This window comes from Musca autumnalis, unplaced genomic scaffold (genome assembly GCF_047663935.1).
Source record: "Musca autumnalis isolate F117 unplaced genomic scaffold, ASM4766393v1 scaffold_3, whole genome shotgun sequence".
NCBI classification, from domain to species: Eukaryota; Metazoa; Arthropoda; class Insecta; order Diptera; family Muscidae; genus Musca; species Musca autumnalis.
The window spans coordinates 179,922,418-179,939,907 of record NW_027411866.1 but is presented as its reverse complement, the minus strand read 5'-3'; the positions used below and the strand labels follow the sequence as shown (position 1 = coordinate 179,939,907).

The window sequence follows — 17,490 nt, the reverse complement described above, 5'->3', positions numbered from 1 at the left end:
TTTAATAAAGTATTAAATTTTAAAAATAAGGTGTTGTGGGTATTTTGGACGTTAAATGTTACTAATTATTATTTAAAATTGTCCCCGAACCATAGGGCGTGTAATTGTTGAAAACCACATTAAAAACTTAATTAAAATCACCCACACTCACCTATGCGTTAAATAATTATCTCTATTGGCTTTTCCTTTAATATTGAATAATTACAATTAATTGCAATTTATTTTCTTCTTTCACGTTCCAGGTATGTTCCACATTCATTAATAGTGACTATTAGCAGCAATTTACATACATTTATTAGGAAAATTGATGTAAGAATTATATTTACAAACATTATGTTAATTAATAATACCACAAATCAATCGTAAATTAAATAAAATAACTCTTTCTGTCATTAAGCTCAATTAGTTAAATTAATTAAATAAATTAAATTGGTCAAACAAAAAAAATCCTATAAAATACATGACTGTATAAAAGTTAAAGCACAAAGTTGATTATTTGTCAAATGGCTATAGACTATAAATAGAATTTCCAAATTAAATGAAACCTTTTCCAAATTGAATGAAACCTTTTCGAAATTAAATGAAACTTTTCCAAACCAAATTAAACTTTTTTCAAATTATATGAAAAATTTTCCACATTAAATGAAATTTTTTATAAATTAAATGAAACCTTTTCCAAATTAAAGTAAATCTTTTCCAATTTAAATGAAACCTTTTCCAATTCAATTGAAACATTTCGCAAATCAAATGAAACCTTTATTTATATAGAAGGAAATATTAAAATCAAATTACTTTTTATACACTTTCATACGGGCAAAATGTGCCTCATCGAAATAATGGTTTTAGACCCCAAGTATGTTTGGACGAAATGTGTTTCAGACAATTTGGAGTTGATTTAGCCATGTCCGTCCGTCTGTCTGGCTGGCTGGAGCGCACGATAACTCTCGTAATATTTTTTCCAAACATAGTTTAAGATCGAAGATGGGTTATATCGGTCCAATCCTTCCGGTACCTCCCCCACAAAAGTTCGGAAACGTTAGGAAAATTTGTGCGCACGATAACTCTTAAAGCAATATTGATTTGGACCATACTTTGCACACTGTGAAATTTCTACCAGACTTTCTGAGGACTCAATCGGTCCACTCCTTCGGGTACCTTCCACACAAAATTTCGGAAAAGTTCAGTTTAGGACCTGCTCTTTAATCGCTTTGATTTTTGTTGCAGCAACTTGTATTCACTGTTCCCCATACGGCGGTATAAGTTTCATCAGGGGCAAGTCCATACTTCCTGAGAAAATAGCCTGAAAGATACAAAAAACCCCTATGACACCGTGTTTAATGGTTGGAGCGCAAGATAACTCTCGAACGGATCTGCCGATTCGGTCCAAAACGTGGCCTTCGTAATATTTTGTGCAAACCTAGTTTAAGTTCGAAGATAAGCCATATCGGTCCACTCCTTTAGGTACCTCCCCCAAAACAGTTCAAAAATGTTCGGAAAAATTGTGCGCACGATAACTGTTGATGGGAGTGACCGATTTGGCCCCTACTTTACATATATAATCGTCCACTCCTTCGGGTACCTCCCACACAAAATTTTGGATAAATTCACTTTAAGACCTGCTCTCGAATTACTTAGTTTTTGTTGAAGCAACTTGCATTCGCTGCCTCAATTACAACATTAAAAGTTTTTTCAGGGGCAAATCCATACTTCTTGAGAAAACAGCCCGAAAGTTGTAAAAAGCCTTATGGCACCATATCGCTCATTTACTCAAAAAGTGACACATTTCAAAAAGTCTAGTTTTGAGAAAAACTTAAAAGTACTATTACACAAAAAATAAAATAACTACGTGAACCAATTTTTGCAAACAGCTAGCTAGATATCAGTGCTAAATTTCAAGCATGATTTGAAGTGTTGTAGTGCTTCATAAACTCAAAAAACTTTTTTTGAATTATACCAAACCCGTAGTAAATGAGCTGTAACTCGATGAGTTTTAGAGATATCAGCATGAAAATTTGACACAAATTAAAGTAGAAGTCGTAGAAAAAATAGAAATTGCTAACTCAAAAAACGCATTTTTGAGATATGCCAATTTTTGAGTAAATGAGCGATATATAGTGGCTGGAGAGCTCGAACCGAATACTGCGTTCGTCTACACTTTGGATATTGTAATATGTCTTCGAATATTAGATGAAATTCGAATGTGGTGCTTATAGGTCCACTCCTTCCGGTACCTCCGCCCTGTTTACAGCGATATTATGTTTTTCGTAGGCTAGTGTGATAAAAATGCTCTATCTATCGATATCCCCGCAAATTTTTGAGCTTTCATCCTATCCATCCTTGTGTAAGTTCATACGCCCAAAATTTTGAAACCAACCCCCCCCTCCCCCAATTACATACGTTTTTGTTGGGAAAAAAGTATTTAAATCCACACAGGCTGAGGGTATATCTCTGTCGGCAAAGCCGACTGATACTTTTTTACTTCTTTTTATCAGGTTTTCATTTAAATATGTAATAAATTATGCTTTATTTTTTGCTTTCGTATATTAAAAAATTGAATAATTATTGGTCATCAATGAAGTTTAAACAAAACTAATCTGAAAGAGAGGATTAAGGTTTAAAACAGCAAGAATCAGGGCCTACTGAAGTAGTTCATGACTGGCTGTCTGTGGAATTCTCAGTACCATGTCCATTACATAATAGCAACAGCTCTGTTTAGAGATGGTATTTGTTGAGTATTCCACACATTACCGTGGATTTCAGTTGTGAAATCGTTTCAAATGAGCATTTGACCAAGTATTTACCCATATGTTGGTTAAAACTATTTATTTGCCGTACCAAAGGATGTCAACATTTTTCTCAAATGTTTTTATACCACAAGAAATTTTGGTATTGAAAATGGGGTTTTTGAGTCCATGTTTTTGAGTTCATGTTTGGTACCACCAAGAGTTTGAACGGTCATTTTCATTTTCCACGCTATTTATCTGAAATCTGGTATTTTGTGATAAATAGTGTGGAACACAAAATATCCTTACCAAAAATTTTCAACTATGGTCCATGTTCTGGGGTTATAACCATACTTCCTGATTTCTAGTATTTTGAAGATCTTTGCCGCATTTGAATTTTTTACGGCAATATCCACCAAGATTGAACCCGATAGAACGAAATTTTTAAAAAAAAAAAATAAATATAAAAAATAAAATAAAAAATCTGAAAATATCAATTAGCCAATTTGCGAAAACCTAAAATAAACGTAAAAATTTCAATGTTGACAGCGACTTAAATCCAAGGAGGCAGAAGAACAAAGTGGCTTTGTTACTGATCAGAAAAGAGATCCTAAAGGAGTCCAAGAAGTACAAAATTGTAGTAAGAGAGGATCGGATGAAAATCGGAGACAAATGGTTCACCTGGAATCCCCAAAATAACCTAATCAGTGGCCGTGAGGAAGCTGAAACGGTATTGAAGAACCTATATGGAGAAGAACTGTCTGTCACATCCTTCAATAATATTTTGTATAAGATTAGTCCAAAAAACTAAAGGTCTTCCCTGCTAAACATAAACCAAAAACTACTAAAATTAATAACTCCAATCTGAATTTTAAAATTATATCGTACAATATTAATGGATTGTCTAATAAATACCTTTTTCCATCGTTTTTTATGTATTTGAACGAATTTGATATTGTTATATTGCTGGAAACCCATCTAACTATGGAAAACTCAACACAAGCCGAGAAGTACTTCCCTGGGTACCTTATATATTGGATATATGCTACGAGAACTAGTCGATTCGGTAGAGCGATTGGTGGAATTATGGTTGGAGTAAAGACTTCCTTATCAGAACATAATATAAACCATGAGTTTATATATTCAGGCGAAACACCGCATTTGTACATCAAAACTGCACATTCCACATTAAGAATAGTCCCAATTTACTTAAGAGCAGCTAATTGGGCCAGTGATTTTTACAAAGTCAAGAACTTCGCAGAACAGACAATTGCGGAAGATTTCATATTAATGGGTGACTTAAATATACGTATTGGTAATCTACAGCAGGATATTGTACCTCTCTATAGAGACCTTTTTCTGGCTGGAACTGATGTAAGGAAGTCTAAAGACCATGAAGTTAATACAAGGGGTCGCTTATATCTTGATTTCTGTAACGAAAACAATCTTATCGTTTTAAATGGACAGACTGTAGGCGATGAGGATCGTAATCTCACATACATTAGCACTGTAGGCGCGTCAGTTAATGACATATGCGCAATGTCCCATGCTTTGTTACAATATTTGCACAGTTTTCATGTAGAGGAAAAAATATGGTCTGATCATTTGCCAATAGTAGTTACTATGGAATTAAGTTCCCCATCTCAATATTCAAATAAATTAAAACTGTTACCCAAATTGCTATGGAAAGAATCAGATAAAAGCTTGTATCAAAATAAGCTTAATTTCAGTCTTCAAAATCTTCGGGAAACGAAAGAAAGCATTTGTTTGAAAGACTTAACTGACATTATTGTGGCATCATCGGATACAGCAATCTCAACCAAGACATATACCCCCAAAACGAAATGGTTCAATGATACCTGCTTTTGGGCTAGAAAAAAAGTCTTTGAACAATTACGTAAATTTCGGAAGAATGGCAGCGAAGACCAGAAACATGCTTATTTACGTGCCAAAAAGAAGTACAAAGAGGTATGTGAAATAAGCAAACACAGGTATTATTCCATGATAAACGAAAAAATTAACACTATTATGAATGGCAAAGAGTGGTGGAAACTTGTGAAGGAACTTAATAATCAGGAACCAAAGATAAGCCAAAACATATCAGCCGAAATGTTTAAAGAATACTTTCGACACTTGTTAAATCCTGAACAGGCTGCAATGGATATATTATATGCGCCAATGCTAATAACAGACCAGTTTTTGGATAAGGAAATATCGTTGGATGAAATAAAGAATATGTTAAGAATGGTGAAATCTCAGAAGGCACCTGGTGAAGACGGGATTCCTTATGAATTTTTTATAAACGCCACTGATGACTTTCTCACTGAATTAGCTAAAACGTTTAACAGAGTCTACGAAAATAGAGACGTGCAAGATTCCTTTTCGAATACCCTAATATTTCCGATCCACAAAAAAGGAAGCCTAAACGAGGTGTCAAACTATAGGGGAATATCATTTATGAACAGTGTGGCTAAAATATTTATGGGAGTTCTCAGTGAAAGACTCATAACATGGGTTGATAATCGGAAAATACTACTCGAATACCAGTCTGGATTCAGGAGGAATTATTCAACAGCTGATAATGTGTACAACCTGGCATCAATTGTTAACATCAAAATATCGGAAAAAAGGAAATTGTATGCTTTTTTCGTGGATTTCAAGGCCGCATTTGATAATATTAGTCGGAACTTATTAATTTACAAACTACATGAAATGGGAATCTCTTACAAGTTTGTTAAAATGATAGAGAGTATATATCAAAGAACCAAATCTGCGGTATTGACTGGTAAGGAAAGATATGATTATTTTGATACAGTATCTGGTGTGAAACAAGGCTGCTTGTTATCACCTCTGCTCTTCGCACTATACATAAATGACCTGCACGACTGTTTGAATGGAGGAGTTACTATAGAGGATCTGAATATAAGATTACTGTTGTACGCAGACGACATTGTTATCTTAGCGGAGGACATCCAAGTACTTCAAACTATGATATTGAATTTAGAAGAGTACTGTTCAAAATGGAATCTAGTTGTGAATATGAATAAGTCAAAAATAATGGTTTTTCGAAAAGGAGGCAGATTGTCTACACAGGAAAAATGGTCCTACCGTGGTGAAGAGATAGAAATCGTTTCACAATACAATTACCTTGGTGTTATTGTTACTCCGCAAATGTCCTTTTTGAAACATATACAAAATCGTAACAACCAAGCAAAAAGTGCGTTGAAAGTGACATGGAAGAGTTTTATAAACAAAAATGAAATTGGATTGCCTCAGAAATGGAATGTATATCAAGCAGTTTGTAGAGCAATTCAATCGTATGCGGCGCAAGTGTGGGGTCACCTACACTTTGATGAGGTTGATAAGCTTCAACGCTTCTTTCTAAAACGAGTCTTTAAATTGCCAGATTCCACACCAAACTATGCGCTTACGATCGAAACAGGCCTTGAGGCTGGGCATATCCACATACTCAAATTGCATCTGAGATATATTTGGAGGACTTTGTTTCGATATAGCCAAGACAGATTACCATGTAAACTCAGTAAAATATTGTTGCGAAAAGAAATCTTCTGGGTCAAATCTTTAAACGATCGTCTTAATTCAGTGCAAATGCAGTCAATAGGAGAGTATATTTCACAAAATGCTTGGAATATTATGGAATCAACTTTGATAGACCGATTACTATCAAATAATAAAGCTAAAGATTTGCAAAGGGCTCTTCAAAGCAATTCCCGTATATACAAGAACTTAGACCTAACACGAGGAGTATTCTATTTTGATGAGAATTACAGTCGCGAAGAGATTTCCTGGATATTTAAGGCTAGATGTGACCTTATCTTTCTGAACGTAAGTCGCAATATATCAGAATCGGACGCAAATTACTGTACGATATGCAACCTTCACGAAAGAGAAACCCTGCAGCACTTCATCGGAATTTGTCCAGTATTTAGAGAATACCGATTACAAATATTTGGCCATCCAATACTTCAGCACCAAGCGGTATTATTAATATTAAATGGAGAGGAACAGAATGATTGGAAAAAACTAGTTGCTTACATTAAAGTTGCACTTCAATATCGTAAATTAATTATTACCGAATTTCAATAATATACGTAAATTCTTCTTAATATATATGCAAAAAATGTACTCAATATGTAATTCATAACCGACTGACGACATAATGTCATAGTCGTAAATCCTTTATTTTCAATAATATACGTATTAAAATGTAATTATGTATTCAAATGAAGAAAAAAAAATAAAGTGATACTACTACTACTACTACAGCGATTTATTTAAAAATCCCTCCAGCGATTTTGTCCTGTTTTTGGCTTTTTCTCACCTATGAACATTGAACTTCTATATCTCAATAACGGTAAAACCTATGAAATTATCATAAAGGTCAATCTTGTAGATAATTTTTTACAGATACAACATTTTTTAGTCTCATTTTGATAGAACTTACGGTTTCCAAGCAGAATCGTGAAAACCAAAAAAACCCTTAAAAATGTCAACTTGAATCGCGATTTTTTTTTAAAGCGCTCTAACGACTTTTTTTGTTTTTTGATTTTTCTGATCTATGAACATTGTAGTTTCAGAATCCGCAAAAAATTCCCAAGTGTAAGCACCTTCCATTTAAATTTGGTTCAAGGGCACCGTGTGTATCAATAATTGGTGTATTGGAAGCAGAGCATCGCGATCGCGTCCGATTTTTTACGTTTCATAATTGGAGATAATATTTCTAAATTTACTAAATGGGACTGCGAAAACGCCATGTATATTGATTTCAATGCTTGGACTAACTCGATGAAGGCAACATTTTTTAATACAGTAAAGTCCCGATAATTGCAATTTAAAAGTCATGCTTTGTAAATTACTGAGGTTTTTATGTTAACGAGTTTAACATGCTATTTGGGATTTTCTATCGTAAATCTAGAGATATGGTTGCATGGTAGTATGCCAAAGTTCTTAGTTGTGGTAAATTCGGTGCGAGACGATAAGAAAAGTATTAAAAGGTACCAAATATGGTACCATTTGTATATGGCAAATAGCAGAGCAAGAAATCTGAAATTTGAAAAGAGAGTCACTGATGGAATGTAGTATAGATGTATGAAAGCGTTTTATAAAGCCGAACTGTAAGCGTACGAGAAGTACTAACATACACTAAGTTTGTTACTATTTGGTATTATGTGAACGGATAGAGTTAATAGCCTGGAATTTGGAATAAGAATCAAGGTTGAGAAATAAGGTTGATATAAAGAGGTTGTTTTGGAAATGTATATGAAAAGTACTAAATGGTACAATTTGGATTTGGATGTATGGATAGTGCTGGAATCCTTAAATTTGGAAATATGGTTACTGTTGGAGTGTATGGTAGGTACTTCACCCAAAGTATAGGATTGAGATATGGAGGTAGTTTTCGAAACTTAATTTGGTACAATTTGGACTTGGGTGGTCGGATAGAGCTAGAATCCTGAAATTAAAATTGAGATCAGTCTTGGAGTGTAGGACTGAGGAATAGGGTGGGCGATTTGTGTGGAAGGAAAAAACCTTAATGAGCCCTTCGAGTTTCTGATTCCTGGGATTGAACTGAGCAAAAAAGTCCACTGGACCATATATCTACCGTGAAAATCGAGCCTCCCGATTTTGACATTAAGTTTTTTATTGACGTTTTTTAGATATTTTGGCATATAACAGCCAAACCATTGAGATTTTCGATCCAACACAAAGACAAAAATTGTAGCCAAGACAGTAGTTGAAAACTCCCTAATACATCGCAAAAGCATTGGAACGCTCCTTCAGGCAGTTTTGGCCTTAAGAATGTGCAAACTTTTCGAAAAGTGTCGATAAATGACATTGTGCTACAAAATTTTACCAGAAATTAATTCAAGCGTTCGGATGCAAAATTCTATCGTGTTGGAATCCATGGACAACGAAAATGACTTTATTTCGATTGGGTAACTCCGTTTCATTTTTTTATAACACTAAAAGTAGTGAACATCTGGGTTTCTTATATTTTGAAATTTAAACGCGCAGATCTTCTTTTTTTCTTATGAATATTGTAAAACTTATTGGCCTTAAGGATTACTTTACAAAACATTTCAATAAATAAAAAAATAAAAAATAAATCTGAAATTTAAAATGTGGGTCGCTGTAAATGTGTATGAGTGAGATACTGCCGTACTTAAAATAAAATTAGTATCAGTACAAAAAATCAGTGTTCGTCATTTCCATTTTAAATATTGTTAATTTGTATTTATCCCGTTTCCGCATACGGACACTTTGCTAGTTTTGTATATTTACATGGGAGTCAATGCATTGGTTTCTTCTGTTTATTGGTTAGATGTGAATAATGAAATATTAAAGCTAATCTTTTATTGACTTCTAATTTCTAAAACGTTATTGTAAAGTTTGCTTGTAAAATTCAAACTCAACCATACTGGCTTATATTTAAAGTTACTTACTTACTTAGCTGGCCTTTACAGAACATTTGTTCCATAAGCCGAACTAAGAAAAAATCTCCAATCCTCTCTGTTTGCTGCTGTATTTTCCCAATCTGGGATATGTAGCTTTGTGATATCTCGTTTCACTTGTTCGCTCCAACGAAGCTTTGGCCTTCCAGATCTGCGAGAACCTCCATGCGGCCCGTATTTATACGCCTTTTTAGCGGGTTCATCATCACTCATTCTTATAACATGGCCTAGCCATCGCAATCGTTGTATCTCGATTCGTTCAACTATATTGATGTCATTGTATAGTCGATGTTCATACGACGCCGATATTCGCCGTCAACACAGATTGGCCCGTAGATCTTTCGAAGAATTTTTCTCTCAAACACACAAAGCACTGCCTTATCTGCTTGAGCAAGTACTCATGCTTCGGAACCATACATTAGCACGGGTAGTATCAGTGTTTTGTATAGTGTTATTTTTGTTTGACGAGAGGTGGCTTTATTCCTAAACTGCTTACTCAGCCCAAAGTAGCATCTGTTAGCCAACACTATTCTTCTTCGTATTTCACAACTGATGTTATTTGTTGTGTTTATGGCGGTGCCGAGGTAGACGAAGTCCTTTACTACCTCAAAATTATAGGTACCAACATTCACAGATGGTGCGGTGTTTATGGACATATTACGCGTCGATACCATCAACTTGGTTTTTACGCCGTTTACTGCCAGACCAACTTTAGCAGATTCTCTTTCGACTTTTGCAAAGGTGTCAGTTACTTCCTTTACCGATCGACCCATGATGTCAATGTCGTCGGCATAAGCCAGTAACATGTGGCTGTTCGTGTATATCGTTCCATTTCTTTTGACCTTCGCGTCTCGTATGACCTTTTCCAGCAGGATGTTGAATAGATCACACGACAGGCCGTCTCCTTGTCTGAAACCTCTTTTGGTAGTAAACTCTTCGGAGAGGTTCTTTCCAATTTATTTAAAGTTAAACTCATATATTTAGTATACACCACCGTGAATATTGGTGACTCTTATTGTGTCTGTATGCCGTTCTTTCATCTTTTAATACGTTGAATACGTATGTATTTTCTAATCTTCTTTTAATAACACTTTCTGCTTCTGACCTGTGTAAAGTGGTTTGTGGCAATGTTGAAAACTTTATTGTTGTGGCATCAAACGATTCTTTTTCTATTTACACAAAACCAAACAAAAGATTATAATTAGTTTTCATTATTCAACCGCAACTAAAGTCTTTCTATAAATGGCAGGAAAATGAAACAGACAAACCTCAAAGCATTGTGTGCATTATAGTTTATGGTACACCACACCAAATATCCCTATTATATTATATAATCTTTTTATCTTCCTTGAGTTGGAAATGTTCACATCGAATGCAAAATGCAATGCCAAACCAAACACGTTGACTTGTAAAACCATTTAAATTATAATAAAAAGACAAAAGTAAAAAAAAAACACCCCATAACCAATCACTGGTACGTATGTGATTTTCTGTTTTAAATGGTTACGTGGCAGTTGGGTTTTTTTTTGAAATAAAATAAAGGTAAAGGCCACAACAAATTATCTCGCCGTAGCTATCTGCATATAGGTTTTCCAATAAATAACGATAATTCAACTCTATGTTTTTTTTTGCCTGAAATGTATACGAAAATCCGCAACTTTATTAAATTGCAATTAAAATTTGATATTCATTTTAATTAAAATTCAAAATTAATTGAACATAAAATTTTGGTATATAAAGTGACGTATGAAATTTCTGTAACCTAGTGATACAAATATAATATATGGTCTGTTCCTTTACTTTTGAAAGTGGTAAAACCGGCAAAAGTAGCAAAAGTTGTAAAATGCTCCCATATGAATTGTATGGTGTCTGAAGTAAAGGAACGCTTTTCGAGTAAAAAGTTGTAAAACTTGAAGATTCTTGCACGTAAAGGAACAGAGCTATATACAATATATGGATATACGGATATTCGGAGGGAAAAAACAATAAAATAAAATTAAGGATTTCATTGTGAATGTAGGTATGTTGTGGAACAACAGATGCTACATTAAGACCATGTTTTTGGTCATTTAAAAAAATTAAAACTTTTTTGATTTTTCAAAATAGTCTGGCTTAATCCCATTGTTTTTGTTTTAATATTTAAAACAACTAATTTATTAGTGGAGAAGATTTGGCACTGTTCGCCAAGGGGTAAGATAAGCAAGATTAGTTTCGATCCTCGCCACAGGATCTCGTCAGTTCCCTTGTTTATTGTTTGTGGATATTCTCCACAGAAGTTGTTTTTAAATGGTTTTATTTAGCTCACACCGTTTGTTTTATTTATTCTTGGGTCAAATTTAGTAATTCAAATTTCACCCTCTTCCTGTCAACCGATTAATCTGAAATTTTGTATACACTTTGGATTTTGGTGACAATACAATTATGTTTATTCATTATCATTATAAATTCAAGATGGCCGCCGCTACAAAATGGCGGATAATTTATGTTTTATTAATCCCATAAATATGGGTATCAAATGAAAGGGCTCAACAAGCAGAATACAATATACATACTATAAAAAATTGACATCCAAGATGGCGGCCGCTACAAAATGGCGGATAACGTAGGTTTTATCAATCCCATCAATATGGGTATCAAATGAATGTGCTCAACCAGTAGAATACAATGTACTATATAAAATTAAAATCCAAGATGGCGGCCTCTACAAAATGGCGGATAACTTAGGTTTTATCAATCCCATCAACATGGGTATCAAATGAAAGGTCTCAACAAGTAGAATACAATTTACTATGCAAAATTGAAATCTAAGATGGCCGCCGCTACCAAATGGCTGATAACAATTTTTTATCAATCCCACCAATATGGGTATCAAATAAAAATGCTTGACAAGAAGAATAAAGTGCACTATACAGTACATCTTATACACCCGAAAGCCATACAGTTTCCAGCTAAGTACAATTACGGGACGGCTGAAAGAAGAATGTTGCCTTTAATACTATCATGGGCTTCTACAATACATAAAATGCAGGACAGCACTGTGGATCACGCTGTCGTATACTTAGGTGCGAAACTGTTTGAAGAAGGTCAAGCCTACGTGGCTCTTAGTAGAGTAAGATCTTTGCAGGGACTACGTATAGAGGAGTTGGACTGCAATAAACTAACGGGCAAGAAACCTTGCAATAATGAAGCACTAAATGAATTAAACAGAATGGTCTCGAAGTTTACTCGAGGTCTACTGCCATGAATATTATTAGATTGAAGCGTATCGTAAATACTATCACGCGCTTCATATACAATTTAAGTCGTGATAGTCATGTTTCTTCCTACGTTATAAACTTCCTTGGTTGTTCTTTTGATATGTTCATAAAATTCCGTTCCCTTTTTTCGTTTTACAAAATGATAAAAAGTTAAAAACCTCCAGCATTAAGAAGAACCTTCGTCTTTACGCGTTCTTCTAGAAATCCTCAAATATTCATTCCTATGATTTGGAAGAATATTTTTGCAAAATCATTTATCGTCAGAGTAGCACGTTGCTGGAATTTTTTACCGCTAGAATTGCGAATTTTCTCTCACAGCAATAATGCATTCCGCTTAAAAATTTTGAGGCATTTCCATTCCCTATCTCAAAACTAATTTTGTTTTTATTATTATATTACATAAATCGAGTTATAGCTCATTGGACAAAATTTATCTTGTTCTAAGAATTTTTTTTTTGGCTGGGGAGCCGAGATTACGAGAGTATTTCGTGTAAATGGAAAGAATTGTTAGAAAATTTATTGTTTGATATAAGTTTTGAATTATATAATATATAAACTCAGGTAGTCTTTGTCATGTATACAAATTATTTGGCCTTTAAGGCTTTATGTTATACAAATATGAATAAATAAATAAATAAATAAATAAATAAATAAATAAATAAATAAATAAATAAATAAATAAATAAATAAATAAATTAATAAATAAATAAATAAATAAATAAATAAATAAATAAATAAATAAATAAATAAATAAATAAATAAATAAATAAATAAATAAATAAATAAATAAATAAATAAATAAATAAATAAATAAATAAATAAATAAATAAATAAATAAATAAATAAATAAATAAATAAATAAATAAATAAATAAATAAATAAATAAATAAATAAATAAATAAATAAATAAATAAATAAATAAATAAATAAATAAATAAATAAATAAATAAATAAATAAATAAATAAATAAATAAATAAATAAATAAATAAATAAATAAATAAATAAATAAATAAATAAATAAATAAATAAATAAATAAATAAATAAATAAATAAATAAATAAATAAATAAATAAATAAATAAATAAATAAATAAATAAATAAATAAATAAATAAATAAATAAATAAATAAATAAATAAATAAATAAATAAATAAATAAATAAATAAATAAATAAATAAATAAATAAATAAATAAATAAATAAATAAATAAATAAATAAATAAATAAATAAATAAATAAATAAATAAATAAATAAATAAATAAATAAATAAATAAATAAATAAATAAATAAATAAATAAATAAATAAATAAATAAATAAATAAATAAATAAATAAATAAATAAATAAATAAATAAATAAAAACTAGAAAATAAAAATAGGTAAAAAAAACTTTTTAAGTTAAACGGTTTTATGTTAAACATACACTGCAATGTTTAAGATAAATGTACTAAAAACCAAAAAATAATAAAATAGATACAGTCGTGGGAATTATAAACATATGCATAGACTAGACTAAAATAAAACCGTGGGACACGTCAATTGGCTACAAATTATCGACTTAATGTGCGATAGAAGAATCGTTTAATTCGTCGTTAGGCAGTTGGCCCGCAGACGGTGAGGAAATTACTTACTATTTTCTTGCTCGTGGAAATTCCAATAGTTATACACTCCATGTAAATAAAAGAGATGTTTCAACTAGTTTATCGTTGGAAATTCACACTGCTGGCTGGCGAGGAATCGTTTCACTGCTCGTAGTTTGTCTTTAATCGACAAAGTAGTACTCGCTCACCACTATGAAACCCTAAAACTCGCTTATAATCGAGCTTGCTAGCTTGTTTCCACATTCTAGCCCTACTTATCACACGTCCATCGTTGTCGGTTGAACAACTGCCTAATTATAGTGTAACATTACAACACAAACATTTTAATCAACGATTGTAGACAATTGACGTGCCCCACGGTTTTATTTTAGTCTAGTCTATGCATATGTTTATAATTTCCACGACTGTATCTATTTTATTATTTTTTGGTTTTTAGTACATTTATCTTAAACATTGTAATGTATGTTTAACATAAAACCGTTTAACTTAAAAAGTTTTTTTACCTATTTTTATTCAATAACTTCTTCAACAAAAAACTTTTTTTTTTCTTCGGTAGACTTCGGTAGACTCTAAATTTTTCAATGTATCTCTAAAGGCCTAACAGCTCAACTCGAAAGAGAATTAATTAAAAAAAAAAAAAACTTTTTATTCCTAAACATCAATCGTCATCTAGAATAATAAAGGTGAACCAAGAAAAAACAACCCCTACAACCTTTATACTTCGAGCTGACGACTGATGTTTGGGTATAAAAAGTTTTTTGTTGAAGAATTTATTGAAAAATATCTTCGGTGGAGAATATCCACAAACAAGAAACAAGGGAACTGACGACATCCTGTGGCGAGGATCGAAATTAATCTTCCCTGGCTTACCCTTGGTGAACAGTGCCAAATCTTCTCCACTAATAAATTAGTTGTTTTAAATATTAAAACAACAACAATGGGATTAAGCCAGACTATTTTGAAAAATCAAAATTGTAGCAGCTATTCCAATAAAAAACTCCACCAATGTTCTAAAAATTAAAAACAGTACCATTAGGTTTGTCAACATTGATGTTCTCTAGGTTGAGACAGCAAACCCAATTTCTTTAATCCTTACATCTATAAAATGTACTGATTTTTTGTGATAATTCGTTGATTTTGTATAAACATCGTTCGAGAAACGATACTCAATAGTTATTTAGCATTACATTTCGTCAAGATTTAACATTACAATCACGGTTGGCGTATGAGGCAGATTTTCAGCTATAAGAGAGAGATTTTCATTTATGACTTCCAACTGATCAAATACCGGAAAAAATAACTATCAACTTTTTATAATGTTGACAATTGTAGGGGTTTCCAATACATGCGGACCTTTGTCAATAGATTTGATAGGATTATTCCTTGTCCATAGGAAACTCCATGTGCGAAATGACAGGATGGAAAATGTACCTAAATATGTCTTATTTGGTTATTTTAGAACATGGAACAATAACAAAAATATCTTGAAAGGATATTTCCAATACAGAGAAAACTCTAAATGCTAAACTACATAATTTTCAAAATACGTGAAACCGAAAGGTCAATGGGCAAGACCTTATACCCAGCAATTATGTATTTAGAGGGTTTCACCGCTAGTTCTGATAACATTTGTCGCTCATATCCTCAAAATGCAGAAAATCGGGATATACCAAAATATGGACCTATGTTCACAATTATAGTGAAGAAGTTTTGTGACCACTGGGAGTCTCAAATATCAAATTACAGGTCAAAAAATTTAGCTAAAATTCTCAAAATACCGTAATCGGAAGTACCGTCATACTGAGCCTGAAAATGTAAAATATATATAGGAAATATATATCAATTTGAACTGATTTCTATATAATATGGTGCACATATTACTGACAAAATTCCGTCACACATTCGAAATTTCATCAAATTTGGACAGATATTAGGTGTTTGGTGCAGCAAATACATGAAATCGGCCGAAAATATATATGGGAGCTATATCCAAATCTGAACCGATTTCGATATAATTTAACACACTTATTTTTAGACCGGGTTCAGTGACATATTCAAAATTTCATCAAAATCTGCGTGCAGAAAATACGTCAAATCGAGCTATATCCAAATCTGAACCGATTTTCACCAAAAGCAATAGCGTTCTTCCTATGGCTAAAAAACTTATATTCCCCAATTTTCAGCTGAATCGGACAAAAATGCGACCTGTACTTTGTACATGGACAGATGGATAGACAGACGGACGGACGGACATGCATAAATCGACTCAGCACGTGATTATATGTATATCCACATAATCCACGTGATTATATGTATATCGTTTCCTTTTGTATGTTACATACAAATGCACAAAGACATAACACTCCTTTACACAGTGTGGTGTAGGGTATAAACATGGGCCTGTGGAGAAGTGCTGTGACCACTAAGAACCTCAAATGTCAAATTACAGCTAGTTCAACTATAATTCAAGATAAAATCGATATAGCGACCAACGTTTTGGTATAGCCCCTATATAACGGCCTTTTTTCATCTTGATCTTGAAAAAATACACTCAGGTGCAAAAATATAGCGTTCTAGCTCAATTATTGGGACGATACAGTGATTACAAGAAATGGACATGGCTAGATCGGCTTCAAAGGATTATTTCAATGTGTTACAAACGGAAAACATTTTATTATACCCTCCATACAATGGTGGAGTGTATAAAAAAATAGATGGGTTTCTGTCTATTGACCTTAAAGATGCCTTCTCCCCTAAAATTCGTAATAGACTGTCAATCCATAGGAACTCTTTTGAATGTGCGCCCGAAGAAGACCTTATAAAGGAGGCTTCTGCCTCCATGAATGACTTTTCTAAGGTCTTCCGTCCGCAGAAGAAGATGGTATTCGGATCATAGAAGAATGTCTGCCGTTAGAAGACCTTTAGATGGTCTTTTTCAAATTCGATTTTAAAGCAACACATAATAGTTTTAAATTGTCAATTCATATTATACTTATTCAAACTTGTCATATTTTTAAAATTAACACTCAATAAACTTGAATTAAATTGAATTTCTGTCCATAGAAAACTAAAGAAGGTCTTACCATCATATTACACCTTTAGAAGGTCTTTTGTCCATACAAGGCCTTTCGAGGGTATTATGTCCATAGAATGCCTTTAGAAGTTATGTCCTCAGAAGACCTTTGAAAGGTCTTATGTCAATTTAAACCCTTTCAAATGTCACACACCATTAGAAAACGTTTCGAAAATCTTCTATTCTCAATATTCTATTCTCCATATAATTAATATACGATTGTCTATATACAGAAAATATTTTATTCTAAGATCTCCTCTCTTCTATCCATAGAATATCATGTGTCTATAGAAAAACATACGTCTTGCAGATCGTATGTCCTTTGAAAAATCATCGTTCATTATCATAAATTAATACTGCAAAA

At 32.6% G+C, this 17,490-nt stretch overlaps 1 long non-coding RNA gene across 1 annotated transcript in view; it reads left to right on the top strand.

The window, feature by feature from the left end:
- Positions 1–17,490, top strand: part of LOC141398560 (uncharacterized) — a 440,123-nt gene that overhangs the window by 155,564 nt on the left and 267,069 nt on the right. The gene's annotated exons all lie outside the window — the stretch shown is intronic.